The following is a 25052-nucleotide window of genomic DNA, read 5'->3' on the forward strand; positions in this document are numbered from 1 at the left end:
AACAGTGTTTGATAAATCTCATTGTACAGATGTTTGCCTTCCTGGTTAGCTGTATTCCTAGGTATTTTATTTTTTCTTTTGTGACTATTATAAGTAAAATGGCTTTCATGACTTGGCTCTCAGCTTGGATGTTGTTGAAGTATAGAAATGCTACCGATTTTTGTACATTGATTTTGTATCCTGAAACTTTGCTGCAGTTGTTTATCAGACCAAGGAGCTTTTGGGCTGAGACTATGGGGTTTTCCAGATATAGAATCATGTTATCTTCAAACAGCAGTAGTTTGACTTCCTATTTGAATGCCTTTAATTTCTTTCTCTTGCCTCATTGCTCCAGTCAGGACTTCCAGTACTATGTTGAATAGGAGTGGTGAAAGAGGACATCTTGTCTTGTTTTGATTGTCAAGGGAAATACCTCCTGCTTTTGCCCATCCAGTTTGATGTTGGCTGTGGGTTTGTCATAGATGGCTCTTATTATTTTGAAGTTTGTTCCTTTAATGCCCAGTTTGTTGAGTGTTTTTAACATTAAGGGATGTTTAATTTTATTGAAAGCCTTTTCTGCATCTATTGCGATAATCTTGTGGGTTTTGTCTCTAGGTCTGTTTATGCGATGAATCACATTTATTGATTTGTGTATGTTTAAGCAACCTTGCATCCCAGTGATAAAGCCTACTTGATTGTGAAGGATTAGCTTTTTGATGTGCTGCAGGATTTGGTTTGCAAGTATTTTGTTGGTGATTTTTGCATCTATGTTCATCAAAAATATTGGCCTGGAGTTTTCTTTTCTGGTTATGTCTCTGCAAGGTTTTGGTATCAAGATGACACTGGCCTCATAGAATGAGTTAGGGAGGAGTTCCTTCTCAGTTCTTTGGAATAGTTTCAGTAGGAATGTTACCAGCTCTTCTTTATACATCTGTTAGAATTCAGCTGTAAATTCATCTGGTTCTGGGCTTTATCTGGTTAGTAGGCTTTTCATTACTGATTCCATTTTGGAACTTGTTATTGGTCTGTTCTGGGATTCAATTACCTCCTGGTTCAATCTTGGGAGATTGTATGCTTCCGGGAATTTATTCATTTCTTCTAGGCTTTCATGCTTGTGTGCATAAAGTTGTTCATAGTAGACTCTAATGGCTTTTTGTGTTTCTGTGGGGTAAGCCTTGATGTCCCCTTTGCCATTTCTGATTGTGTTTATTTGGATCTTCTTTCTCTTTTTTTTTTAGTCTAGTTAGTGGTCTGTCTTATTTATTCTTTCACAGAACGAACTACTGACTCATTGATCTTTTTTGTGTGTGTTTTGGGTTTTTTTTTTTTGCATCTCAATTTCCTTCAGTTCAGCTCTGATTTTGGTTATTTCCTGTCTTCTGCTAGCTTTGGGGTTCATTTACTCTTATTTCTATAGTTTCACTAGATGTGATGTTAGGTGGTTAATTTAAGATCTTTCTGGCTTTTTGATGTGGGCCTTTAGCGTTACAAACTTCTCTCTGAACACCGTTTTAGCTATGTCCCTGAGATTCTGATATGTTGTATCTTTATCCTCATTCGTTTCAAAGAATTTCTTGATTTTTGTCTTAATTTCATTGTTTACCCAAAGGTCATTCAGGAGAAGGTTGTTTAATTTCCATGTCATTGTATAGTTTTGAGCGATTTTTTAGTATTGATTTCTGTTTTTATTGCATGGGTATGATTTCAGTTTTTCTGAATTTGCTCAGAATTGTTTTATGTCCAATTGTGTGGTCAATTTTAGAGGATGTGCCATGTGCATAAGAGAAGAGTGTATATTCTCTTGTTTGGGGGAGAAGAGTTCTGTGGATGTCTATTAGGGCCATCTGGTCACATGTTGAGTTCAGGTCCTGAATATCTTTGTTCGTTTTCTGCTTCAGTGATTTGTCTAATACTCTCCGTGGGATGTTGAAGTTTCCCACTGTTACTGTGTAGAAAATCTAAGTCTCTTTATAGTTCCTTAATATCTTCCTTTATGAATCTTTATGAATCTTCCCTTAGGAATCTTCCTTATGATCTTCCTTTATGCTCCTGTGTTGGGTGCATATATACTTAGGATTTTTAGGTCTTCTTGTTGAATTGAACCATTTACCAATATGTAATGCCCATCCTTGTCTTTTTTGATCTTTATTGGTTTAAAATCTGTTTTGTCCGAAATTAGGATAGCAGCTCCTGTTTTTTCCTGTTTTCCATTTGCTTGGTAGATTTTTTTATCCATCTCTTTACTTTCAGCCTATGGGTGTCACTGCATGTGAGATGAGTCTCTTGAAGACAGTATACCATTGGGTGTTGCTTCTTCATCAAGCTTGCCACTCTGTACCTTTTATTTGGGGCATTTAGCCAATTCACATTCAAGGTTAATATTGATATGTATGGATTTGATCTTGTCATTTTGTTGTTAGCTAGTTATGCAGACTTGTGTGTGTGGTTGCTTTACAGTGTCAATGGTCTATGTACGTAAGTGTGTTTTTGTACTGGCCAGTAACAGTCTTTCCTTTTCATATTTAGCTCTCCTTCAGGACCTCTTGTAAGGCAGGTCTGGTGATAACAAATTCCCTCAGTATTTGCTTGTCTAAAAAAGATCTTATTTCTTCTTTGCTGATGAAGTTTAGTTTGACTGGACATTAAATTCTGGGTTGGAAATTCTTTTCTTTAAGAATGCTGAATATAGGCCCCAATCCCTTCTGGCTTGTAGGGTTTCTGCTGAAAGGTCCGCTGTTAGCCTGATGGGGTTCCCTTTGTAGGTGACCTGTCCCTTCTCTCTAGCTGCCTTTAACATTTTTTCTTCCTTTTCAACCTTGGTAAATCTGAAGACTATGTGTCTTGGGGATGGTCTTCTTCTGTAGTAACTTGCAGAGGTTCTCGGCATTTCCTGAATTTGAATATTGGCCTCTCCAAAGAGGTTGGGGAAATTTTCATAGATAACATCCTGGAATATGTTTTCCAAGTTGCTTGCTTTCTCCGCCTCTTTCAGGGATACCAATGAGTCATAGATTTGGTCCCTTTGTATAATCCCATATTTCTCAGAGGCTTTTTTCATTCTTTTTCATTCTTTTTTTTTTTTTCTGACCGAGTTGGTTGGGAGAACCTGCCTTCTACCTCTGAGATTCTTCCCCAGCTTGGTGTATTCTGCAGTTAATACTTGTGATTGCATTATGACATTCTTGTAGTGTGTTTTTCAGCTCTGTCTGATCAGTTTGGTTCTTTCTTGTAATGGCCATTTTATCTATCAGCTGCTGTACCATTTTATTATACTCCTTAGATTCGTTGGATTGGGTCTTGACTTTTTCCTGAAAATCAATGTTCTTCATTCCTATCCCTATTCTAAATTTTATTTGTTATTTCAGACATTTCAGCCTGGTTAACAACCCTTGCTGGGGAACTAGTGTCACCATTTGGAGGAAAGAAGACACTCCGGCTTTTTGAGCCGCCAGAGTTCTTGCACTGGTTCTTTCTCATCTTTGTGGGCTGATTTTCCTTTAACTGTGGTTCAATTTGAATACAGCCAGTTGACTTGTTTTCTGGATGTTTTCAGAAAAGACTGAGCCTTAGCTCAGGGCCTTTATTTTTAGCTGAGTTCTTGTCCTTGGTTTCACAGGGTGGGTATATTAGCGAAGTATTTTTGATGTTGAAATTTGGGCTATGATCCAGTAGATGGCACTTAAGTATAATGGCCAGTAGGTAGGCTCTTGCTCAGCCACGTAGCTCCTCTGTATTTCCTCACATTTGCACCTGTGCTCCCTTCCAGTGTTCAGAAGGTGTGGGCTCCTCTCCCACTTGAGTGCTGGCTGCAGATATTGGCTTAACATACCTCGGCTGCACACTGTAGCCCTGGAGTGAGCTCAGGCTTTATGCTCCTTCCCCAGCTTGGAGGCAACAGGGGAAAGGACCTTGGCAGTGGCTATGGCAGAGAGCCTTTCACTTGTCTTTTGAGGCTCCATCCCAGAGAAATGCAGAGTCACTTCCAATCAGTGTGATCGACCCAGAACGGGGTGGCTGTGTTGTGGGCCCAATCCAATAAGCCCTGTCTGGTGACGAGCAGGAGGTGCTGGAAACTCCTGGGGAAGACTGAGTGGTCTCTTCTCCATAGGGCAGCTATGGTTTGCTAGAGGTGTGGTTAAAGCACGCAGGGTCTTTCCTCCTTCTTCATTTCGAGGACAGCAAGGGAAGTACCACCGTAGTGGCAGTGGAAGAGGGGTTTTTGGTTGCCTCTGGGAGCTAAAATACAGAGCCGCTGGTACTGGGAATGTTCAGCCACGGAGTGGGATGGCTGCATTGCTGGCCCAAGCTGGGAGACCTTCTTGGTGAAGGGTGAAAGCTTTTCTCTATATGTCGACTGTGGCATGCTGGAAGCGCAAGTGAAGCCCTCAGGCTCTTTATTTCTTCTCTATTTTGAGGGCAGCAGGAACAGAACCTCTGACATAGCAGTGGCAGAAGGGCTGTCGTTTGCCTCTGGGAGCCCCTTTTTGGGGAGGCACAGAGATGCTAGCAGTGGGAATGCTCAGCTGGGTATAGGGCAGCTGTTCTGTGTTCCCAAGACAGGGGCCCTGCCTGGTGAAAAGTGGAGGGTGGGGACTCACAGGGAAGAAAGACTGGGTCCTCTCCATATGGTGACTGTGATGTGCTAGAGGTTCCAACCCTTTGTTCTTTCCCCATCCTGAGGGCAGTAAGGGCAATACCACTGCAGCTGCAATGGCAGAGGGGCTGTGGGCTGTTTCTGGGATTTCCTCCTCAGAGAATCACAGAGCCGCCACTGACTGAAGTGTTTGGGTGGGGACAGGGTGGTTGTGCTGGAGGCCCGGGTCTAGAGGCACTGCCCAGTGAAGAATAGCAGAGGTGGAGACCTGTGTGGAAAACAGTCCAGCCACTTGTAAGTATGGCTGAGGCGCTGTTCGGCACGAGGAGGGGGTCGGGGGTTGGGGCGGTCCTGTGTCACTCCCCAGCCACTACGCTCTCTCCTGAGGGCAACAGGAGTCACGGCTTTAGAGCAGTAAAATGGCGGCCTGCCCCTCCCTCTGGGTGCTCTGCCTCAGGGAAGTGCAGAGCTGCTACTGCCCTGAGAACCTAGGAGAGGAGTGGCTGGGGTGCCAGGTCGGGAGGCGCTGCCCAGTGATGAGTAGTGGGGTTGGGGACCCACGTGGAAAAACTGGCTGCTCTTCCTTGAGATAGCTAGACTGCTGAGCGTCTGCATTAGTTCCCAATCACTGCACACCCTCCAGATCCTGAGGGCAACAGGAGAGAAGGTTGTGGAATAGCAAAAATGGCAGCCTGCCTCTCTCCCTGGGAGTTCCATCGCAGGGAACTGCAGAGCTGCTCTCGGCCAGAACTCAGGCTGGGATAGGGGGGCCTCACTAGCATCCCAGGCCAGTGGGCCTTATCCTGAAAGATGCAGTGGAGGCAAGGCCTGCAGTCCATCACTGCTCAGCCCCTGGATTTGGCCCCTTTCCTGGGGGCATGCTAGCCTCCTCTGTTGCCAGAGCTGCAGCCACTGGTGCCGAGGTGCCAGGGGATCCAATGCTCCCAGGACTCTGCATGTTCCTGAGCAGCAGCTTTGCCCAAACTCCACGTAGCCCTCTGTGCGGGTCTGGAGACCTCAGAGGGAGTTCACGAGGGATCTCCTGAGCCCAGAGATGTAAAGGTCCATGGCAGTGGTGTGGGTCCCAGGGGACTCTGACTCATTCACCATTTCCCCGTGTTGGGGGACCTCCCCTGGCTCTGTGCCATCCCCAGGTGGACAGTTATCCTGTATGGCTGTTTGTTTTCCATGAGTCGCATTGTTTCCTTGATAAATCTCAATGTGTCCACCTGGATGTTCCAGTTTAAGAGCTAATATTTACTCGCTGCTCTTTCTCCTCTCCTTGAGAGAGGTGCACATTAGCTGCTTCTAGTCAGCCATATTGGCACTATGATAATAATCTTAAAGTAACTACTGACTTGTGTGATAGATGCTGATGTTTCTTCAGCAGATATGTGTCTCCTGGTTAACATGTGGTCCGTTATATTACTACCACTCCACTAACATTTAATCATTGATGCTGAAAAGACTCATTGAAAAATTAAATGTGTTAATAGTAAGAAGATTAGTAAGCAGTTGAAATTTTACACCATGACAAAAAAAAAACAAAAAACATGTAGCAAGAGTGTCAGAACACTCTTCAGTACTCTACAGCAGGACTGCTTAAGATTTTGTAGCCCAGGTGGCAAGATGTGTCACAAATTTAGAGAAGACTACTCTTCTGTCTCTTCCTGTCCTAGCACTGCTCTGTCACCTTGAAGATTTGTGGGATTGGGTAAGAACACCCTTAGTATTGTTGCTGGCATTCCTGTGTCAGAAATCTATCAGAAATGACAGATGTAAAGCTGTCAGAAATCTATCAGAAATGACAGATGTAAAGCTTCATGTAGCAGTTTTATAAATAAAAATAGCAAACAGTTTTTGAGTGTTTACTGTTTCAGGTAAAGTATATACTTTCTTTGACACTGATCTGTTAACTGAAAATAATAAAAACAGTTTCCCTACCTATAGTTTTACTAATAGTAATAGTAATAATAATAAGCATATATTGAGTATGCATCAGACATTTTATGTGCATTAGTTTATCTAATTTCCTTTATTATTTTCATTTCCCTCTCTTCCTTCAGTTTCTGTTCCAACAACAGTAAATTTCCTCTTTCCCTTATAAAAACTTTCCACTGTGTATACAACACAATAAGCAGTTTACCTCCCTTTGTTCTGAAGCAGATGGCATCTTTTCCCTGCACAGCCCCATTTAAAGATTTGGAACCTGAGGCGTAGGAAGATTAAATTACTTGTTTATGTGATGTGGTTAGGGAAGAGTAAGGATTATTTTACCCCAAGAGACAGGCTTCAGAGCCCACATGCTCAATTACTTAGCTAGGCTCGTTCCTGACCTTAAGTGTCAGTAATTGGAAGTTCCAATCAATGAAAATTGGAGTAAATAGGATAGGAAAATCAGTGGTGACCAAAGCTTCAAGACTAATTTTAAGCCTCCTGTGAGAACCATTTTGTGGGTTTTCAAAAATAATTGGAGGATACTTTGAGGAAATGTTGTTTCCTGATTGAGAAATCCTTTGTAATTTGAATATGAGTGTAAAGGGAATTTCATTTGTATCTACAGGTTGGAGAGGCTTGGGTTGGGTTGCATGGAAATTAATGGGTTTGGATAAGATGATTCCTAAATTTCCCATGTGAGCTAATTACTATTCTGTTTCTAAGACCTCTTAACATGGTACCACAAACATTGCATTTTAGTATTTCTGTTTGATTGATGCAAATAAAAGAACAGGTGATGTCCTAAAACCTGTATTCTGTTTTGTTTCTAGTAGAAAATGACTTTCTAAAAGGTGCTTCATTTTTGATGATTCTCTTTTTGCATTCTGCTTCTCCAGGCTGAGAAGAAGAGAATGTGTCACACAGTATCATGTGGTGCATATTTAAACATAAAGCCAGGCTGTGGAGAATATGCCATGTGTTCCTGCTAATGTGGGAAATTACGTTCATCAGGAAAAAAATCAAACTGCCCACTGGGCATTCAGCACACTAACCAGGTTGTAACCTTTTGTTCCAGTTGATCCAGACAGCTGTGCTGGGAACCAACCAGGAACACTGGAGAAAGTACTGTTAAGCTGCATTACACTCCTAATGATACAGGGCAGAGCTTTGCTAACCTAAGGCAATTTTAGGAGTTTGAGCAGGCTTTAACACTCTAAGCATTATGGGACAAAGAAAAACTGAATCACAATTTTTTAATAAGATATTATAATATAGAGAAAACGCACTACATGCCTATCAAAACCCAGCCCCTCCAAATGTGTTTAAGATCCCTTATCTTCATTTCTCAAAGATTTTGCTTTTCAATGATGCCCTCTCTCTCTGTGGCATTAGCAACCTCTCACTTACTACTGGCTCATTCACATAAGTGCACTGATATGCTCTATCAACTTAGCAAAATAAGTACATTTCTCTTGACCCCACTTCTTCCTTCAGCTGTCATTCTATTTATCTGCTTTCTTTAATGACAAAATTTAATGACAAAATGGTATGTGTGGTTTCCATTTTCTCAGAATCAGTTTGCCTTGTTTTTTTTATTATGAAATATTTTAGGTGCACAGAAACCTATAGGGAATAATATAGCATACATAACTATGCATCCACTCTGCAGCTTATCAAAGCTTAATATTGGACATTTGCTCCTTTTTAAAAGAGATAAAACCTAAGAGATGGATTTGAAGTCTGTGTATTACTCTCTGATTCTATTCCATCCTTCATTTTAAAAAATCAAACAAAAATCAACGATTACTGTGGTTTAGTATTAGTATGCCCATGTTTTCCCCCTTATTTTTAGTACACATATATGTAGACAATGTGTGTGGGGATTGGTATGTGTATACAAACACACACACACACACACACACACACAATAATTAACCATTCTTGCATGGTAGGAAAAATCTCCATACCTTATTTCCTTGTTTAAAATCATTTTGACATTCTTTTATTATTATTATTATTACTATTATTTATATATATATTATTATTATTATTATATAGTATATATATACATATATAGTGTGTATATATATTACTATATATAATATATATTACTATATTACTATTTGTTATTATTACTATTTTTCTCTAGTCTTTCAGATAGATTTTAGAATCAGCTTGCAAAGTTTCATCAAAAATCAGTTGGGATTTAGCTGGAAAATACACCGCAATTACTGATTTACTTGGCAATAATTAGCATCATTAACAACTGGAGTGTTTCTATTCATGAACATGGCAGATTTCTATACATATTTGCATATCAATTTATGTCTTTTACTGAAGTTTTATAATTTATGCCGCAAATATCTTGAATCTTTTAAAGGTATTTATTCCTAAGTACATTATAGCGTTTGTTGCAATAGTCAATTGCTCCTTGTAAAAAACTATATTTTGTAATAATATTGGGGCTCAGAACACAATACTCTAAAGTATAGCACCTTGGTATGCTGAAAACTTTGAACTGAAGGGGATTGGAAGGGCCTCAGAAGCAAGGTCTCTCTAACCTTCTCCTCTCTGATCATCTTCTGCCCTCCTGTCTCCTGATCCTTGTTTTTCTCCAAAGCTAGTCATAGTTATCAAAATTCCTCATCCCATGGCAGGTCGTAGAAACTAGAACTGCTCTTCGCTAAAGCAAGCCCTAAAACCTAGAAGGTTACTCTCTTCCTTCTCCATTAAAGACTCTAGTTCCAGAGACAGGGTTCTTGCCCCATACCTAGGAGGAACAAATTGTACACAGAGAGGCCAAGAAGAATCTGAACAGAGAAGCCTTGCTGGTTCTGTTGCTCCTCTGTCTGTTACCATTAGATCATACCCTTTGTCCAATCACATTTCTGCATGGCTGTCTATTCTTCATTAAACCTAAGTATAAAAATAGACAGTATTCCCTGGGTTTTGGTGTCTTCAATTCTGAAGGCTCCTGCATCACATAAAACTTTGTTAAATAAATTTGTTATGCTTTTCTCTTATTATCCTGTCTTTTGTTATAGGAAGGTTGTCAGTGACCCTCGTGATGGGTAATAGAAAAGGCATTATACCTTTTTCACCCCTAAAATTGTTTATTAATGTTATATAGGAATTCATTGATTTTTATTTTTAACTAAACTTTATACTTTGAAAAGTTTTAGTTTTATAGAAAAGTCGTGACTATAATATGGAGTTCCCATATATCCCACACAGTTTCCCCATTGTTGACATCTTACATTAGAATAGTACATTTGTTATAACTTGTGAAACTACATTGATATATTATTATTCACTAAAGTTCATACTTTATTCAAATCTCACTTACTATTACCTAATACCATTTTTTTTCCATTTGAGGATCCAATTCAAGATAGCACATTCCATTTAGTCGTCACGTCTCCTTGGCCTCCACTTAGCTATGACAGCTTCTTATACTTTCCTTGTTTTTGATGGCCTTGGTAGCTTGGAGAATTACTGGTCAGGTATTTTGTAGAATGTCTCTGAATTAGGAGACATTATGTGAAGTTTTTCTCATGATTAGAATAGTGTTATGGGTTCTAGAAGGAAGATCATAAAGGTAAAATGCCATTTGCATTAAATAATATCAAGGGTATATACTATCAACCTGACTTATCACTGATGATGATGATGATGATATTGAACACCTGGCCGAGGCAGTGTTAGGTTTCTGTACTCTAATATTACATCACACCCCCCCCCCCCACTTTCCATATTCTACTCTTTGAAAGGAAGTTTCTATATGCAGATCCTCACTTAAGAAAAGTTATATTCTACTTCCTTAAAGGTGGAGTAGAACATAAATTATTTGGAATTCTACATATTGTCTCCTCTCCTCATTTATTTACCTAATTATTTACTTATATCAGTATGAACTCATAGACATTGATTTTATTATTCAGTATATAATGAACACCACTGTATTTTACTATTCAAATTTTTCCAGTTTTTTCTTTGTTTTTTCTTTTTTCTTTTTTTTTTTTTTTTGACGGAGGCTTGCTCTGTTGCCCAGGCTAGAGTGCAGTGGCGCAGTCTCGGCTCACTGCCAGCTCTGCCTCCCTGGTTCACGCCATTCTCCTGCCTCAGCCTCCTGAGTAGCTGGGACTACAGGTGCCCGCCACCACACCTGGCTAATTTTTTGTATATTTTTTTTTTTTTAGTAGAGATGGGGTTTCACAGTGTTAGCCAGGATGGTCTCGATCTCCTGACCTCATGATCTGCCCGCCTCAGCCTCCCAAAGTGCTGGGATTACAGGCGTGAGCCACCACGCCCGGCCCAAATTTTTCCAGTTTTAACCATTGGAAGCTTTCTCAGCCGGTTCTTGTGTTCATGTGATATACCCCCATCATTTTGGAATTTTTTTTTAATCACTTCCTTACTTTCTGATACTACAAGGTGCTCTAAGCTCATATATTTCTTGATCCAGCACTTCCATGGAAAACAACTTCCACTCATTTTCAAAGTTATGTAAGTCCATAGTTGTTGTGAGGTTGTTTAACACATTTGGAATACAATAAGATTGTTTTGTCACGTTCTGCATTCTATCCTGGTATCTCCTAGACCTCATAAATAATTTTCAACATTTGTATACATTAAGGTTGACTCTGTTCTATAAAGCTTAATAAGTTTTGATAAATGCATGTTGTCATGTGTTGACCATAACAGTATCATGCAGAATAATTTTACTACCTTGAAAAATTCCCCATGCTCCTACTATACAACACCTTTCCACACCTTCCCTGAGCTGGCAACCACTGTTGTTTTTACTGTCTGTATGATTTTGCCTTTCCCAGTATGTCATATAATTGGAATCATCCAGTTAATATCCTTTTTCAGCTGGTTTCTTTCATGTAGCAATATTCACTTAAGATTCATGTATGTCTTTTTATGGCTTGATGGCTCATCTCTTTTTATTATTATGTAACATTTCATTGTATAAATGTAAAACAGTATGTTTATCCATTCATCTACTGAAGGACAACTTGCTTGCTTCTAGTTTTGGCAATTATGAATAAATCTGCTATAAACACTGACATTTTTGTGTGCTTATAGCACAAACATGTGCTATAAACATGTGGATAAAGACAAAGAAGCACTATTGCTAGATCATATGGTAAGGGTATGTTTAATTTTATAAGAAAGTGATAAACGGTTTTCTAAAGTGACTGTACCAATTTGGATTCCCATCAGCAATGAATGAAGAGTTGTTGCTTCATATCTTTGTCAGCATTTGGTGTTATCGACATGTTGGATTGTAACCGTTCTTTCTTTTTAAATTGATTTTGTGCACAGAAATTCTGTTTAACTCTTTTGATAGTCGTGATAGTTTGCATTCCAATTTTTCTTTATTTCCTATATAAATAATTATATAACTGTATATAGACTGACAGTGGATGATGTTAGTTCTTTTTCCTTTTGGTCCTTATAAGTTTAATTTTTCTTTTATTATTGAACTTTCTAGTACTTCCATTTCAGTGGTAAATAGAAGTAGTGATAATAAACATATTTTAAACTAAGGGTGGTTTTTAATGTTTAACAATTAGATATCATGTTTGTTGTGAGATCCTTATTGATACACTTTATTGGGTTAAAAAGTTTCCTTAATCTGTGGTTTGGTGAGTTATTTTAATCATGAAAAGATGTTTAATTTAATCAATTATTTGAATCTATTGGAACTGTAATATAATTTTCTCCTTTAATCTGTTGATGTAGTAATTACAGGTAGTTTATTTTCTAATGGTAAACTATTCTTGAATGTCCAGTAGAAATTCAGTTTAACCGTAAACCACTTTTTAAATACACTGCTGATCAGCTAATATCTTATTTAGAACTATTATTGCATCTATGTTTATGAAAGTGCTTGGCCTTAAATGTGCTTTTCTCTTACTACCCTTGTTAGATTTTGATATAAAAGAAAGATACATTGTCCTTACAAAAGTTTATTTGATGCTTTGCTATATTGTCTATACTTCAAACTTTTGTAGAAGATTGATACGTTCTCTTATTTAAATATATAACACACCTATTAGTATGTCTGGTAATAGTGGAGAAATATTTCTGGGCAGATTTTTAATTTATTGATTCAATTTCTCTAATGCTTACTTGAATAGTTGGAGTTTGAAAAAAAATTAAAACTATTTTTGAAATTTATATTTTCTAGGAAATGTCCATTCAATCTAAATTTTCAAATTTAGTAATATAAAGGTTTTCATAATTCTCTATTACATGTAATCTGAAATCTATATATGCCTGTTCTTTTTATGTCTAGTATTATTTGTACACTAAACTTTGACAACACTTTGTCTATTTTATTATCATCTTTTCAAAGGATTAGCTTTTAGTTTTGTTAATTAATTCTGTCTCTTTTGTTTAATATTTTAAAAGTACCTGCAATATTTATCTTTTTTATCTTTACTTTTACCAACTTTGGTTTCACTCTGTTGTTCTTTCTCTAACTTCTTGAGTTAGACACTGTAACAGAGAAAGCTAACTTTCCACCAAATATTTGAACTCTCATAGTGTGGACTTGCTGACATGTCCAACTAAGGACAACATTAACCTGTCACTCATATGCATAGTTTCCTCCAATGGAATGTCAGAAGAATTGATGAGTTTAACTTTTGGTCCAAGTAGGTTAATTATCAGATGCAAGGTCTACTATACACTTTCCTTTTGTGTGCTTTCCAATAGCAATTTTCGGACACCAACTGGCTGTTCTACAATTCAATTTAATTTTGACACTCAATATCCAGAGTTAGCGCAGATCACCCATGTTAAGGGGAAAGTCTTTCAACTCTGACACTAGCTACCCCAGAGTTAGTGTAGATCCCACAGGTTAAGGGGTCCCACAAGACTGTTTCCACTTTAGACTCCAGTTGCACGTTCCAGGTTCCCAGGTTACCTGCACTTCTGTCTGACTTCGCTAAAAATTCATTGGGTCCTACAACTCCCTTTCATGTTTGATAATTTGCTAGAATGACTCGCAGAACTCAGGAAAGTGCTACGTTTACAATTACTGGCTTATTATAAAGAATACAAATAAATGACTCAGTGAAGAGGTCATAGGATGAGATACAGAAGAGTCCAGAACATAGGAGCTTCTGTTTCTGTGGAGTCTAGGTGTGTGCCCTCCCATTACACTGATATGTTCACCAACAAGAAAACTCTTTGTGCCTCATTATTTAGAGTTTTCCTAGTCCCTCTCCCGTACTCAAAGGTTGAGGGTGGAGCTGAAAGTTTCAGCCTTTTAATCATATAGTTTTTTCCTCTGGCAGTCAGCTGCCATCCTGATGCCGTCTAGTGCTCCCCAGCATGAGTCCGCTCATTAGCATTAACTTAGGTATAATCAAAAGAAACTTCTATGAATAACAATAGACCCTCTCATCCTTCAGGAAATTCCAAGGATTTTAGGAGTTCTATGTAAGGGACCTAGGACAAAAATCAAATACATTTTTGGGATACCTTACTTTGTCTACAGGCTGAATGAACATTGAAATTACTATGTTAGCCCTTCAAGGTGATGAAACCACAGGGTGGAATTAGCTGAGATCCAGAGTCATCATCTCCTTGAGGACAACTGTCTAAATTGATTATATGGTCATATGAGTGAGAAATAAAAACTTATTTTGTCAAGGAATTTTGATGTGAGCACTGTGACAGCACATTATTTATTTATTCTGCCTTTTTTGTCTAAAAAGAAAAATTTTGACTAAATTGAAGAATCTAAAGACAGAATTTGGAGTAAACAAACATGTAACCATAATAGGTTCATTGACTGATGCATGTGGCAAGTCAGTACGCTGAGACACTGGGTTATAGCATAGAAAAAGATTTAACCATAGGGTCACAGAACAAGGAGCTGGGAAGGAACCTCAAATCAATCTCCCTGAGGAGTTTGGGGCTAGGGCTCTTAAAGGTTTTGAAATGGGTGCAAATGTGGATATCGTTGATTGGTCAAGAGTGCAGGTGAAGTCATGGGACAGGGAGGTGAAGAAACTATATTACTCCAATTCTGTTCCTTTGTAAGAGTCTTCTAGCTGGTTGGCATTAGCTGTTTCACTGATACTCGGAATCTGAAAAATAATTTAAATTCTTAAACAAAAGTATTGTGATTCTAATGTCAGAAATCCTGTCTATAGGAACAATGTGGGTGCAACTATTCAGTATCTAGTGACTTTTGGTTATAAGGAAGTAGATTAAAGTGCAGCCTGATTAATGCTTAATTATAACTATATTTCTGTCCAGAATTATTGTTTACCCCGTGAGGATGGCTTCAAATGCAGCAAAAAGAAAGCAAGGAGGGAAACCCAGGAAAATGGAGAGCCACAGAGGAAAAGGCCTACAGTTTGCATAAAATAAGCATTATAAATGTGTATGTTTCTAAAAACAGCCACCAAATATACAAGGCACAACTGACAAAATTATTAGCTGGTGTGTGTTGACATGCACCTGTAGTCCCAGCTACTCAGGAGGCTGAGGCAGGAGGATCTCTTGAATCCAGGAATTTGAGGCCGTGGTGAGCCGATTGTGCCAGTGCACTGTGACCCAGGCAACAGAGCAAGACCCTATCACCAGAGAAAAAAATTGGCAAAATTAATGGAGACATAGACAAATCTTCAAACTTAGTTGACATAAGTAGTCCAAAGGTGAATAAAGTCATGGAAGAACTAAAAACACTATAAAGTATCTTGACCTAATTAATATTTATACATTACACTCTAAAACTGAAGGACACATTCTTTACAAGTACATATGGCATGTTCCCCAATATAGACAATATGACTGGTGTCAGGCCTCTGAGCCCAAGCTAAGCCATGGCATCCCCGGTGATTTGCATGTATACGCCCAGATGGCCTGAAGTAACTGAAGAATCACAAAAGAAGTGAAAATGCCCTGCCCCGCCTTAACTGATGACATTCCACCACAAAAGAAGTGAAAATGGCCGGTCCTTGCCTTAACTGATGACATTGTCTTGTGAAATTCCTTCTCCTGGCTCATCCTGACTCAAAAGCTCCCCTACTGAGCACCTTGTGACCCCCCCCCCCACTCCTGCCCACCAGAGAACAACCCCGCTTTGACTGTAATTTACCTACCCAAATCTTATAAAACGGCCCCACCCCTATCTCCCTTCACTGACTCTCTTTTCGGACTCAGCCCGCCTGCACCCAGGTGAAATAAACAGCCTTGTTGCTCACACAAAGCCTGTTTGGTGGTCTCTTCACATGGACGCGAGTGAAAACTGGCTATTAAACAAGTTGTAATACATTTTTAAGGTTTGACACCATACAGAATGTAATGTAGTTTAACATGATGGAATTACATTAGAAATTTATAACAATATGAAATCCAGAAAATCTCAAACGTTTGAAAATTAACTGATATACCTGTAAGCATTTCATGGGTCAAAGAATTGTTGTATATGTTCTTTCCATTTTAATTCAGTTATAAACATTTCTAATATCTATTATCACATATTTCTGGGTCCTGGAGATGTTTAGAAGTAGTTTCTAAAACTTCCAAATAAATAGGCAAGCTTAATTTTTTAGGTATCTTTTTGCCCTCATGATATGGTTTGGCTGTGTGTCCCCACTCAAGTGTCATCTCAAATTGTAATCACCATAATCCCCATGTGTCGAGGGCGGGACCTGGTGGGAGGTGATTGCAGCATGTGGGCTGTTGCCCCCATGCTGTTCTCGTGATAGTGAGTGAGTTCTCACTATCTCATCTGACGGTTTTTTAAGCCTCTGGCATTTCTTCTGCTCGCGCTTCTCTCTCCTGCTGCCATGTGAAGAAGGTTCTTGCTTCCACTTCGCCTTCTGCACGATTGTAAGTTTCCTGAGGCTTCCCCAGCCACGCAGAACTGTGAGTCAATTAAACCTCTTTTCTTTATAAATTACCCAGTTTCAGGCAGTTATTTATAGCAGTGTGAGAAAGGACCAATACAGTTAATTGGTTCAGAGTTAGTGGGGCACTGCTATAAAGATACTTGAAAATGTGGAAGCAACTTTGGAACTGTGTAACAGTCAGAGGTTGAAACAGTTTGGAGAGCTCAGAAGAAGAGAGGAAGATGTGGGAAAGTTTGGAACTTCCCAGAAAGTTGTTGAATAGTTTTGACCAAAATGCTGATAGTGATGTGGACAATGAAGTCCAGGCTGAGGTGGTCTCACATGGAAATGAGGAACTTATTGGGAACTGGAGCAAAGGTCACACTTGTTATGCTTTAGCAAAGAGACAGGTGGCATTTTGCTCCTGCCCTAGAGATCTGTGGAACTTTGAACTTGAGAGAGATGATTTAGGATATCCGGTGGAGGAAGTTTCTAAGAAACAAAGCATTCAAAACCTGACCTGGATTATTCTGAAAACATTCAGTTTTATGCATTCACAAAGAGACGGTTTGAAATTGGAACTTAACATTTAAAAGGCAAGCAGTGCATAAAACTTTGGAAAATTTGCAGCCTGACAATGCAATAGATAAGAAAAACCTGTTTTCTGGGGAGAAATTCAAGCCAGCTGCAGAAATTTGCATAAGTAACAAGGAGCCAAATGTTAATGGGGAAAATGTCTCCAGGGCACATCAAAAATCTTGATGGCAGCCCCTCCCATCACAGGCCCAGAGGCTTAGGAGGAAAAATGTTTTCCTAGGCCAGGCCCAGGGACCCTGCTGTTCTGTGCAGCCTCAGGACATGGCACTTGCATCTCAGCCACTTCAACAGCAGTGGTGGCTAAAAGGGGCCAAGGTACAGCTCAGGCCATTGCTTCAGAGGGTGCAAGCCCCTAGCCTTGGTGGCTTCCATGTGGTGTTCAGCCTGCACAGGTGCACAGAAGTCAAGAATTGAGGTTTGGGAATGTCTGCCTAGATTTCAAAGGATGTATGGACATGCCTGTATGTCCAGGCAGAAATCTTCTGCAGGGGCAGAGTCCTCATGGAGAATCTCTGCTAGTACAGTGCAAAAGGGAAATGTGAGGTTGGGGCCCCCACACAGAGTCCCTACTGGGGCACTGCCTAGTGGAGCTGTGAGAGGAAGGCCACCATTCTCCAGACCGTAGAATGGTAGATCCACCGACAGCTTGCACCCTTGCCTGGGAAAGCTGCAGGCACTGCCAGCCCATGAAGGAGCTTCTTAAGGCCATGGGAGCCCACCCCTTGCATCAGTGTTCCCTGAATGTGAAACACGGAGTCAAAGGGAATCATTTTGGAGCTTTAAGATTTAATGACTTCCTTGTTGGATTTTGGACTTGCATGGGGCCTATAGCCCCTTTGTTTTGACCAGTTTCTCCCATTTGGAATAGAGTATTTATCCAATGCCTGTACCTCCATTGTATCTTGGATATAACTAACTTGCTTTTGATTTTACAGACTTCTAGGTGAAAGAGACTTGCCTTGTCTCAGATGAGACTTTGGACTTGGACTTTGGGTTAATGCTGAAATGAGTTAAGACATTGGGGGGCTGTTGGGAAAGCATTATTGGTTTTGAAATGTATAAAGGACATGACATTTGGGAGGGATTGGGGCAGAGTGATATGGTTTGGCTCTGTGTCTCCATCAAAATCTCATCTCAAATTGTAATCACCATAATCCCCAAGTGTCAAGGGTGGGATGATTAGATCATGGGGAAGGTTTCCCCCAGGCTGCTCTCATGACAGACAGTGAATGAGTTCTCACAAGATTTGATGGTTTCATAAGGGTCTGGCATGTCCCCTGCTTGTATTTCTCTCAACTGCTGCCACGCGAAGAACGTTCTTGCTTCCCCTGCTTCCCCTTCATCTTCTGCCATGATTGTAAGTTTCCTGAGGCCTCCCCAGCCATGCAGAACTGTGTTCATTAAACCTCTTTTCTTTATAAATTACCCAGTCTCCGGCACTTCTTTATAGAAGTGTGAGAATGGACTAATATACCTTGGTTTATAATTATATTCTATGGGGCACAGAGAGTATGGTCTGTATCATATACTACATGGGATGTGCTTTATACTATATTAGGATATGCTTTTGCATCCCACACACGTTGAATTTTCACAAATGTCCCATACGTGCTTGAAAGAATGTGTCTTCGTAAATTAAATTTGCCAAATTCTATGTACAGACGAGGAAATATTTTATGTATGTTTTTCTAATATTCTATATGCTTACTAAATGTGTGTTAATGTTAACTTTTCTTTCAATGTGGTATATACATAAATTTCTCCTATCTTGTTAACTTTTGCTTCATATTTTGGACTATACTATTGGATATGTATGAACTCAATGTTACTGTAGCTTCTAAAACTTTAATCTTTAATAAATAATTCATAGTGTTCCAAGAATACAAAAACATAAATTAATTAGGGAAAGGACACCCTATTCAATAAATGGTGCTGAGAAAACTGGCAAGCCACATATAGAAGAATGAAACTGGATCCTCATCTCTCACCTTATGCAACAATCAACGCAAGATGAATAAAAGGCTTGAATATAAGACCTGAAACCATAAAAATTATAGAAGTTAACATCAGAAAAGCTCTTCTGGACACTGGCTTAGGCAAAGAATTCATGACTAAGAAAGACCCCAACAGCAAATGTAACAAAACAAAAATAAATAAATGGAACCTAATTAAACTATTATAAAAAGCTTCTGCACAGCAAAAGGAATAATCAGCAGAGTAAACAGACAACCCACAGAGTGGAAGAAAGTATTCACAAACTATGCATCTAACAAACAAAAGACTGGTATCCAGTATCTACAAGCAACTCAAATCGGCAAGAAAAAGAACAATCCCATCAAAAAGTGGGCAAAGGACATGAATAGACAATTCTCTAAAGAAGATATCGAAACAGCCAACAGATGTATGAAAAAATGCTCAATATCACTAATCATCATCAGGAAAATGCAAATTAAAATCACAATAAAATATCATCTTACTCCTCCAAGAATGGCCATAATTAAAAAGTCAAAAAATAGATCTTGGCATGGATGTGGTGAAAAGGGAACACTAGTAACTAAACTGGTAAACTAGTTTTACTAGTACAACCACTGGGTTGTACTAGTTACTTCCAAGATACAATGGAGGTACAGGCATTGGATAAATACTCTATTCCAAATGGGAGAAACTGTCCAAAACAAAGGGGCTACAGGCCCCATACAAGTCTGAAATCCAACAAGGAAGTCATTAAATATTAAAGCTCCAAAATGATTCCCTTTGACTCCATGTTTCACATTCAGGGAACACTGATGCAAGGGGTGGGCTCTCATGGCCATGCAAAGTGGTTGTAAAGCAGTACAACCACTATGGAAAACAGTATGAAGATACCTTAAATAACTACAAGCAGATCTACCATTTGATCCAGCAATCTCACTACTCGGTATCTACACAAAGGAAAAGAAGTCATTATATGAAAAAGACATATGCACACACATGTTTATAGCAGCACAATTTACAATTGCAAAAACATGGAACCACCCTAAGTGCCCACTGACCAATGAGTGGATAAAGCAAATGTGATATGTAGACACCATAGAATACTATTCAGCAATATAAAGGAATGAAATAATAATGTCTTTTGGAGGAACTTGGATGGAGCTGGAGGCCATTATTCTAAATGAAGTAACTCAGGAATGGAAAGCCAAATATCATATGTCTTCACTTAAGTGGTGGCTAAACTCTGAGGATGCAAAGGCATAAGAGTGATATAATAGACTTTGGGAACTTGACGGGGGAAGCTAGTAGTGGGGTGAGGGAAAGACTACAAATTGGGTACAGTGTACACTGCTCGGGTGATGGGTACACTAAGAAAGATCTCAGAAGTCTCCACTAAAGAACTCATTCATGTAACCAAAAACCACCTGTATCCCCCAAAACTATTGAAATAAAATAATAACAATAAATAATAATTTACAGTATGCCTAATGTAAATTCTAATAATGCCACCTCCTCTAAGGTTTATTTGGTCTGATATTAATACAGACACATCACCATATTATTTGTTTACTATTTACTGGGCTTATCTTTTACATTTCTTTCAATCTCGCTCTCACCTATGTTTCAGGGTGTCTCTTAGGGACAGCATTAACCTAGATTCTTTTTAGACCAATCTGCCAATCTGTTAACTGGTGAATTAGGTCCATTTATATATGACTTGATTACCTATAAATTTTTATTCAGTTCCATATCTTCCTATGGACCTTGTATTTTTTTTTGCCTCTCTTTCCCTGCTCTCTCTTGTATTAATCATGTTCTTCCTCTTTCCTTGTGTTTCCTACTGATTTGGAAGTTATACATTCTGTTTCTGATAGTGATATCAAGGGCACTCAACTACCTCTAAGTTTTCTCCCCAAAATAAAATATATGACAATAATCTTTCTCTCTTCTTACATGTTATTCTTAAATACTTTTTTCTCTACCTTATTTAATACCTACATATTTGTATCTATTATTTTTCAAATTATTGTTTTATATAGGGAATACTTATTTAGACATGTTTATGTGTGAAGTTTCTTATATGTCTTCCTTATAAAAAGCTTATACACAGCAAAAGGAATAATCAGCAGAGTAAATGCACAACACACAGAGTGGGAGAAAGTGTTCACAAACTATGCATCCAACAAAGGAATAGTATCCAGAATCTACAAGGAACTCAAATCAGCAAGAAAAAAAAAACAAGTAATCCCATTAAAAAGTGGGCAAAGGACACTTTCTGCCTTTCTGAAGTATACATTTTAACAATTTTTTTTAGTAAGAAATTATTGGTGATAAACCCTTCCAGACTTTTACTGGGATTGCATTTAATTCTTACACTAGACTGATAATTTAAATGAGTCTAGAATTATATATTAATATTCATTTATCACCATCAGCCCCATTGCCTTAGTTTTTCAGGTCTCTGTTCAAATTTCACCTTATCAATGAGAGCTTCCCTAACCACTTTATTTAAACAGCATGTTTCCACCACACCCCACAGTGTTTTCAGTCTCCTAAATTAGGCCTTATTACCACCAGCATCTTTTGTATTTCTCAATTCTTTTTATTGTCTGTCTTTTTCCCACTAGCATGTAATATTCATGCAGAACTGTGCTTTGTTTTGTTCACTCCTGCATTCCTAAAAACCAAGAATAGTGCTGGGCACATAGTAGGAAATCTATACACAGTTGTTGAATGCACGACTGAGTTCTGCTTGTGCTATTGAGAAGTCTACTGTCAGTCCAACTTTCATTCTTTTTCTTTCTGGTTGCTTTTTAAATCTCTGTCTTTGGTGCTTTGCATTTTAGTTATGACTTGCCTCTAACATATAGCTTTCCTGCAACTCTTTACTGTCCTATAACTAACTTTCTTCTCTCTCCCTCTCTCTCTCTCTCTTCCCTCCCCTTTCCTTCCCTTCCCTTCCTTCTTCCCTTCCCTTCCCTTCCTTCTTCCCTTCCCTTCCCTTCCTTCTTCCCTTCCCCTTCTTTCTTTATTTCTTGGACTTTTATGACTCCTGAATATGAGCATACCTATCTTATTGAATTCTGGAAATATCTCTCTCACTATTATTTCTTCTAAATATCATTTTTTCCCATTCTTCATTTCTTCTTGAAATCCTATAAGATGAACATCAGATCTAATAATTCAGTTCTTGGTGTCACTTAATGCCTTTTTAATACATTCTATTAACTTATCTCTGTAATAAATTTTGGCAATTATGTAAGAATGGAATGTTTTCCATTCCCTGAATTCTCTGTGTCTAATTTGTTGCTTGCACAATCTATCTTTATTTGTGCTCTGATCATTGTGTACTTTTTCATTTTAGAAAATTTATTTAACGATGTCCCACTTTTACATAGTGGTGTCTTTTTTATTACATTTTTATTTATATTTTCTTAATTCTTTCTTTAAAGAATACGTTTTTGTAATTTCTATAATATTGTTCTTGAGAGTCTGATTCTGCTGTTTGTTATGTCACATGACTCTTCATGATGGATGATTTTCTTAATCGTTATATACTTTTTCATTCTAATCTCATATCTAGTAGGTAGTTTTCTGTGATAACCCTTTGTTAAATGAATTGAGAGTGTGATCCCAGAGTGTTTTTGTTTGTGTGTCTTACAAGTATCCTATAGTTATCATGGGGCATAGGTTGTACTAATATTCCAACTTAGGAATTCTTGTGTCATCTATATAAGATATATTTTGACCTCCAAACCACATGTGTAGGCCCATGTTCTCAAACTCTCAAAGAACAACAAGCTTCCTTGTTGTTTTCTTCTGATATTGAGTGGATTTTCCCTATTTCACCCTTTCACTGAGGTTATGACCTTCGATATTTACGATCATCAGAGCCTCCTAAACTTTTTACATCATGTTGCACTTAGAAAATTAAAACACTTCTAAGATACACTAAGGTAAGTCCCACTACACTCTGGTTAAGAAACTCTGTTCTCAGTTTATACAGAGGTCTCTGTTCTAATTTACTACTTTATGAATGAACAAACCCTGGTTTTTTGTCATATGATGCCATTAAAACCTTCAAACTCTGGCCGGCTGCCGTGGCTCATGCCTGTAATCCCATCACTTTGGGAGGCTGAGGCAGGTGGATCATGAGGTTGAGAGCGCGAGACCATCCTGACCAACATGGTGAAACCCTGTCTCTACTAAAAATACAAAAATTAGCTGGGTGTGGTGGTGCACACCTGTAGTTCCAGCTACTCGGGAGGCTGAGGTGGAAGAATCACTTGAACCCGGGAGGCAGAGGTTGCAGTGAGCCGAGATTGCACCACTGCACTCCAGCCTGGCGACAGAGCAAGACTCCTCCGTCTCAAACAAAACAAAACAAAACAAAACAAAAAAACCCCTTCAAACTCTATTGGTATTGTAACCCACATTCCTCCTCCTCCCCACCCTCACCATCCAAGGGTGGCTGCTGTGTTACTTATGTGCTTAGATTCTGATTATCAATTCATTTTGTTTTGGCATTGTTATTGTTGTTCCTTGGTCCTTTCTGTTTCCTTTAAGCCCAACCATGTATGTAAAATAAGAATTTATTTGGCATTTCCATGTACTTGCAATGTGAACGTTTTGGGTTAATCTTATTTAAAATTGATGCTACAATAAAGTATTCCTTCTTCTTCAACCTGTTCTAATCTTGTCCCATCAATCTCATTCCATTATGACTGCTTTTACAAAGTGTAACAATTGGTTAGACTAGGTTATGCTGCAGTAACAAACAATTCTGAAATTTTAGGGCTTGCCTACAACAAACATGTTTTTCTTCTTTTTTTTTTTTTTTTTTTTGCGCATTACATGTTGGTTGCATGACAGCTGAGATTCTGCATCATGTCCTCTTCATTCCAAGAATTAAGCTAAGTGAAACACCTATCTGGAATACGGTTATTCCTGTGGTAGAAGAAAAGGAGGAGGTATATGCTTCTGCTCACACCTATGACATGAGAATATTTAATTCCCCACGCTATAGGGAAGAGACATAGAAGGTACTGTAATGAAAAACAGCTAATATTTTGAACAACTTAATATCCCACAGTCTAAAACACTAGATTATAAATGATCTCTGTTGTTTGTTAGTTCCCATAGATACACTTTAGACCTCCTTTTTCTCAATTTATCACCATTATTTGACATAGGGCATGGCTCCCTGTGTCTCAAAGCAGTTTATATACATGGCTTTGCTCAGTACCTACTTTCCTGTTTTTACTCTAGTAATCAATCAAAGCATATGTGATATAACTGGTAGAATCTAACACTTTAAAGATGACCACATTTAAAAATTATTTTATATTAAACAAAACATAAACTTATCTTCATCGTTCTAAAAAAACACATTCTCAATTCTCTCTTTTAATGTTTGATCAATGAATTGAAAATAAGCATGCTGTCATGTTAATATCATTCTCACTAATGCCTGACTTTTCAAAAATGTATTTATTTTAGATACATTTGGAAATGTATCATCATCTATTTAGAGCCATTTATTGTAAAATGTATTTATTTATTTACCATGGGAACTGAAACTTTTCAAAGTGCCTAGCCCTATGTTAAAAGTGGTGTGAATCATCTCAATTCATCTCATTTATTCTTTTAATTTAATAACAGGCCTTATATTAATAGCGTATTTGAAACCATCACTTAAAATGTTTGTTGGCTTCTGCTTCTCCAGTAAGCATAAGCTCAAGGTGAGATAAACCATTTTATTATTGTAATAAATACAGCTTTGGAAAAGTTGAAAGCACCAGGTTCTGTACCTTATTTGACTAGGTATACAACATAGTTCTTTCAAAATGCATTTGTGTAAACTCATGCATTCAGGGTTTACAAAACTTATAAAATAGTATAATTTGGCATTATTTAATCACATTAATACAAGTTGCCTTGGTCCATTTTATATTGTTATGAAGGAATACTTGAGGCTGGGTAACTAATAAAGAGGTTTATTTAGCTCACAGTTCTGTAGGCTGTACAAGAGGCATGGCACCCATGTCTGCTTGGCTTCTGGTTAGAGCCTTTATGCTGTTCAAAACATGGCAGAAAAGGTCAAAGGA

The sequence above is a fragment of the Pongo abelii genome, chromosome X, assembly GCF_028885655.2.
Source record: "Pongo abelii isolate AG06213 chromosome X, NHGRI_mPonAbe1-v2.0_pri, whole genome shotgun sequence".
Taxonomy (NCBI): Eukaryota; Metazoa; Chordata; class Mammalia; order Primates; family Hominidae; genus Pongo; species Pongo abelii.